Below are 6,262 nucleotides of genomic sequence, written 5' to 3' on the forward strand. Positions count from 1 at the left end.
CATTGGACTGTACTGGGAGAGACAACTGACCAGCATAACAACCCAGGACACACAAAAGGCTTTGCACAATAGAGAGAAATGGCAGGACCAGGCTTTTGTAATGCCATGATTAATGTGATACACCAGCCTCCCTAGAACTGAATTCATGCTCTAAACAACCTTAGGGCATGGGAAGGATCCGGAAAGATTCAGAATTCCTTCGTCTGCTCTTTAGGTCTCTTTAGTCGGTGTTTATTCCACACCTAGCGCAATGGGTGTGGGGCCACACATGGGGCTTCTGAGTGTCGAAACACTTCAAGTAGCAAATAAAATAAAAATGCCACTTGTCCTCCTTTCACCTGCCCTAGCTTGGCTGTGAATGGTCGGCAGATCCCGGTGTGACTGTTCCCCGAGTAACTGGTCCTAGTTTCACAGAGGCTAAGGCCAGGAAGGACCCATCCAGCACAGCATAGGCCATTGACGTTCACATGACTGCCTTGGTGTTGATCTCAAAGATGAAAGCAACTCTGTCCTCCAGAGACTAAACCATGCCCCAGACAGGGAACAGGAGGGACTGTGGTGTCGCCAATACTCAAAGCCCTGCCATGGATTCAGATGAGATGATACCAGCAGGCGATCTGCCCTCTCTTCCACACAAGATCCCCATCAATTCCTTTCCAACTCCAATCTAATGTCCAGAGTCACCGGGCGTGTCTAGAGAGAGGGTCCTCTGTGCTGCTCTGCTCTCTCTGATCATTAGGCCTGGTCTGCATGAGTCAAGCTGGCATATGGTGGGTCAGTTTTGGTGGAAGTGTTCCTGGAGATTTCTTTAAGAGTTCATCTGTAACGTGAGAGACTCCAGACCTGTCCTGGAGGGTGGCAGGGGTGTGAAAGTGCTGTAATTATGCCAGCCTACCCCCCTGGCACAAGTGCAGCTAGAATGCTGGAAGAATGCTTCTGTCAACCTAGCGACTGCTGCTTGGGGCGGTGGGTTATCCTCAGTGGTGGAAACCCCCTTCGCTCGCTGTAGGAAGCATCACACCCTGGCAACTAGAGCAGCACAGCTACAGGGCAGTGCCAGAGGTGTGCTGCTGTGGTGCCCTGTGTTGGAGACAGGGCCTGATGCATGGAAGTAGCTCTATCCACCAGACCAGTTCCATGGGGCTCCTTAAGCACAGACCCCCTTGCACCGGACACACTGCGAGCAGACTGCGGGACTACACCCGCAGGAAGCTTCTTTAACTGTCTTTAGTGAGGCAACACGTCTGCACCCAGCCAGCCATACAGGTGCTGGTTTCACAATCTACCTTCTCCCTCTAGTGGATAGATGATGGGATACATTATAAGGTTTCCCCTCTCTCAGGTATTTTACTACACCACCTACAAAACCCAGCAATAGTAACTAGCAGTGCATTTCAAATGGCCAATACAGTAATTAAAAACAGGCAGTCCATCACTATGACACCATGTAACAGTTCAAACATCTAGGCAGTTGTGTGTGGAACACCTCAGTTCAACCCCTGCAATGGGAAAATGCTGCTACATTTTCAGGAACAGCTTTTCATTCAAGCCTGTCATTCTGATGTAGTGACCTTGTCCATGAGGTTTTTCCAAAGTAGCTAACCTTGTGTCGTGCTGATGACTCTTCAGACGTCCAGAAACCAGCACTGAATCTAATTCCATTGTTGCTGTACCAATATCTCCATTGCTCATCGCAGTCCTTTTCCTCAGCTGAGTCACATGTCAGAACATGACCGGGCCAGCCTCCAGAATTACCTGGCAGGAGTCTAGCATCCAGCTCAGACCAGACTCAACAGCTGCTCCGCCAGTTAAGCAGAGTTCTTCAGCATGTTTATCGTGTTGCTGCTCTTGCATTTTCAGATTTCTTCCTCATCAAGTGTGGATGTATAAATTCCAACTTCGACCTTAGTTTCCCTCCCATTAACATCTCTGCTGGGGACAGGGTTGTTCTTAGCTGCAGGCAGTTAGACATGTTTACATCTATAGCACCTCTGGGTATTTTTAATACCCTCTTTAAATGACTCAGTTATCCATTCAGCAAATGGCTGATGGTAAAGTGCCCATGTAACACGATGAATGCTCTTTTGAGTCATAACTCTTTGGAATTACGTGCTGGTAAAAGGACTTCCAGTCTCTGATACAAGCATTTCAGGTAAACCATGGATACTAAACCGAGCCATAGTTTTTTCTGTGGTGGCTTCTTACTGGATGTGTTCATGCGATAGACATCTAGTCCAGTGTATTTACTGCCGTTGTGGCCTCATGGGTCTTTGGCTCCGTTGATGACAACCAGAAGGCTGCTTGTGTGTGCGTTCAATCATATGGGCCCAATAATCACAGCAGACCCCACAAGGTTCCCCAAAGACCACAGACCAGATAAGGATTGAAGGCGCTTGGCCAGGGTTTATTGCCAAGCAAGGTACAAACAGTTGTCAAGTATACTTGACTGATCCACTGTGCATATGTACCTGCAACAATGACTGATGCATTCCATGGGAATTCCACTGCCCCCCTAGGTGAGACAAAGAGGATCCCCCCAACACATATACAGGAACAAACAAAGCACACCTCACTGCTGTCGTTATCGGGTTCCCGCCCTCTGCCATTGTCAGGTTACCACCCATCACCCCGTACCACAGGGTTTGGTTAGATCATCTCTTATCCATCCTGCTGTCATCTTAGACCTCTTCCCGAACGCAGGTCTGTATCTCTGAGCAGCGGGTACCAAGGTCATTTTTAATGAAGTGGTTGTACCTTGTAATTTCAAGTTGTTCTGCACCTGGGTTGATTACCAAGGAGTGTTTTGTGCTCTCAGCCCTGTCTGCATCAAGTTCTGTTAGCAGATGCCTGGCTCTTGCTCACAGGTTAGCTTTGCTTTTAGCCATGTTTTGTTCATTATCGCTAGGCCTTAGGCCTCAAAGCAGGTCTGTGCTGTACGGGCTTGAGCCTTCACCTTACTACGGCTGCTCACTGGGAATGTGCGTACGTTAGTATTGGAAATGATTTTCCCAGAGCTGGTCGAACAAAACCACTGTGTCTTGTTCAGCACCTACCCGACCACCCCCAAGATGGAGCAGAGCCACAGTGAGAGCTTTTTGGACCCTTTTGATTTTTTGACAGATAAAAAAGGATTGTACCTTCCTCTCAATACCAGTATCCCTCTTTGGCCTCTGTATGTAATTCTGAGCTAACACATTCATTTAGTAGCACCTGGTGGGGTCTGATGCCAGTCATACATTAATGCTTCATGCCCTTCCTTTGGGATGGTGACCCGTGATCCCCACAATACACACCTTGCTCTCTCAGGGCACGTCTTCACTACCCCACTAGAACCAGAAAGGCAGGCGGAGTGAACAGGAAAGTGTTGGCTGTCGACTTACCATGGTGAAGTAGATCTAAGCATATCAACCTCTCTTACATTAGCCACATAGCTGAAGTTGTGTAATTAAGATTGATGACCTGAGGTAGTGTAGATTAGTCATCACTTAGAAGGGATGACTTGGTTCCAGGCCATCCCCTTAACACACATTTGTGAGTACTGGGTCAATTACTAGTCCACGATTTTACCAGTAATTTCATCCCTGGAGATGCATTGAGAAAGCCCATTATTAACACTCTCTCTTCATTTTTGTGTGCCTCTGGTAAAGGCACCTGGCTTAAAGCATCTGCATTTCCTATAAGGTTATATTTATAGGCTGCTAGCGTCATGCAGGATCCAGAGATGGGAGTGACATTATCTGTGGCACAGCTTTCATCTTGTTAAACAATGACAGCAGGGGGCTTGCAATCAATGCAAATTTTAACCCTATACTGACACACCACGCACATGTCTGTGAAACTTCTGCACTCCAGAGATAACAGCTAATCCTTCTTGATCTATCTGTGAATAATTATGTTCACCAGAAGACACAGCCTGGGATACAAATCCACTTGGTTTTTCTGACCCATCCACCATCTGATTAGCTAAAATGGCTCCAATACCATAAGGAGATGCATAACACATCAATACCAGTTCTTTGTCAGCTTAATAGACTGAGACTTCTGAGGACAGCAGAATGTATTTAGTATCCTGAAACTCTTGTGCCTGGACTGATTTCCAATTTCATTTACCCCATACAGAGACATTAGAAGTGTTGACAAGCTGGCGAAAGTGTATGGTAGTAATGCAGTAAGCCTTTTGCTCAGAAATCTTCTTAACAGTTCCTAGCATCTCTCACGGTTATGACTTCCTCTTTCTCTGGCTGTAGTCCCTGGGCATCCGCACCTGATATCACTGCATGTACCACAAAGGAATGCTGACCGCTTTTTAGATACCGACCTGTTTTCTTTAGCCTGTTTAACACTTTCTGTGTCTGGGCCTGTGGAACCTGTGATTCACGTAGCACTGGATATGCTACACTGTGAGGAATTCCTGGCATCAGCCCCTAGTGGTTCTTTGGAAGACAGAATGGGCTGAGGACATGCTGAAAAATAAGACTGTGCTTAACCTGTCCTTTGTAAGTATTTCCAGTGAGGGACCTCTCTTGCAGCCTCTTTCCAGGGAGGTCTGTTGGTAGGTCTGGCTCATTTCTAACCTAGCTAGCCGGCTAAAACTGCAAAGAGAGCCTCTGCTTTTTGGATTTCTTCTAAGTGTGAGTCTATCGACAAGCAACTTACAGTCATCACATGTATACAGAACCATCTGCCTTCGAACACTGGTGCTTCTGGAATAACCCAAGGAGGAAATTTTACAGATAATCAATCATACCAGTTGTCTAAAATCTTCTAAACTCAATTTAATTCTGTTTGTTTCATAGCATTGTTTTCAGCAAGGGCTGTGAAGGGCAACAAGAAGGGTTGCTACAGGCATGTTAATAACAGGAGGGCGATCAGGGAGGTTGTGGGGCTGTAATTGGATGAGGGAGGTCACCTGGTGACAGATGATGCAGGAAAAGCTGAAGTATTCAATGCTCTTTTAGCCTCACTTCACTGACAAGGACAGCTCCCCGACTACAGCACTAGGCAATGCAGTGTGGGAAAGAGCTGGGGAGCCCTCTGTGGGAAAGAACAGGTTAAGAGCTACTTAGAAAAGCTAGTCGTACACAAATCCATGGGTCTGGATTTAATGCATCCAGGGGTACTGAGGGAACTGGCAGATGCCATTGCAGAGCTCTTGGCCATATCTTTGAAAACTCGTGGAGATCAGGAGAGATCCCGGATGATTGGAAAAAGGCAAATGTCGTGCTCATCTCTAAAAAAGGAAAAAAAGGACAATCCAGGGAACTATACACCAGTCAGCCTTACCTCATTCCCTGGAAAAATCATGGTGGGGGGAATCCTCAAGGAACCCATTTTGGAGCACTTGGAAGAGGGGAAAGGGATCAAGAGTAGCACTTGGTGATCCATGTTGACAAGTTGTTCCTGACCAATCTGATTAGCTTCTGTGATGAAGTTACTGGCTCTGTGGACATGGGAAAGTCAGTGGATGTGATATACCGTGACTTTAGCAAAGCTTTTGGTACAATGTCCCACAACATTCTTGCCCATAAGTTAAGGAAGTGTGGATTGGATACATGGACTGTAAAATGGACAGAAAGCTGGCTTGATGGACAGCCCAGCAGGTAGTAATCAATGGCTCTATGTCTGGTTGGTGGTTGGTTTCAAGTGGGGTGCTCCAAGGATTGGTTCTAGGTCTGGTATTGTTCAGAATCTTTATTAATGACCTGGATGAGGGAACAAATTGCACCCTCAGCAAATTTGCAGATGACACTAAGCTAGGGGGACAGGTAGGTACATTGGAAGGTAGCAATAGGGATTAGGCCAAAAGAAATCTGATGCGGTTCAACAACAAGTGCAGAGTTCTGCAGTTGGAATGGAAGAATCCCAAGCATTGTTACAGGCTGGGTGCTGACTGGCTAAGTAGCAGTGCAGCAGTAAATGACCTGGGGATTGTGGTGGATGAGAGGCTTGGTATGAGTCAACAGCGTGCCCTTGTAGCCAAGAAGGCTAACGGCATATTTGGATGCATTAGGAAAAGCATTTCCAGCAGATCTAGAGAGGTTATTATTCCCCTCTATTCAGCACTGGTGAGGCCACATCTGGAGTATTGCGTACAGCTCTGGGAGCCCCAGTATAGAACGGATGTGGATGCATTGGAACAGGTTCAGCAGTGGGCAACAAAAACGATTAAGGGGCTGGAGCACATGACCTATGAGGAGAGGCTGGGATATTTGGGCTTATTTAGTTTGCAGAAGAGAAAAGCAAGGGGTAATTTGATAGCAGC

The sequence above is a fragment of the Carettochelys insculpta genome, chromosome 12 (genome assembly GCF_033958435.1).
Source record: "Carettochelys insculpta isolate YL-2023 chromosome 12, ASM3395843v1, whole genome shotgun sequence".
Classification (NCBI taxonomy): domain Eukaryota; kingdom Metazoa; phylum Chordata; order Testudines; family Carettochelyidae; genus Carettochelys; species Carettochelys insculpta.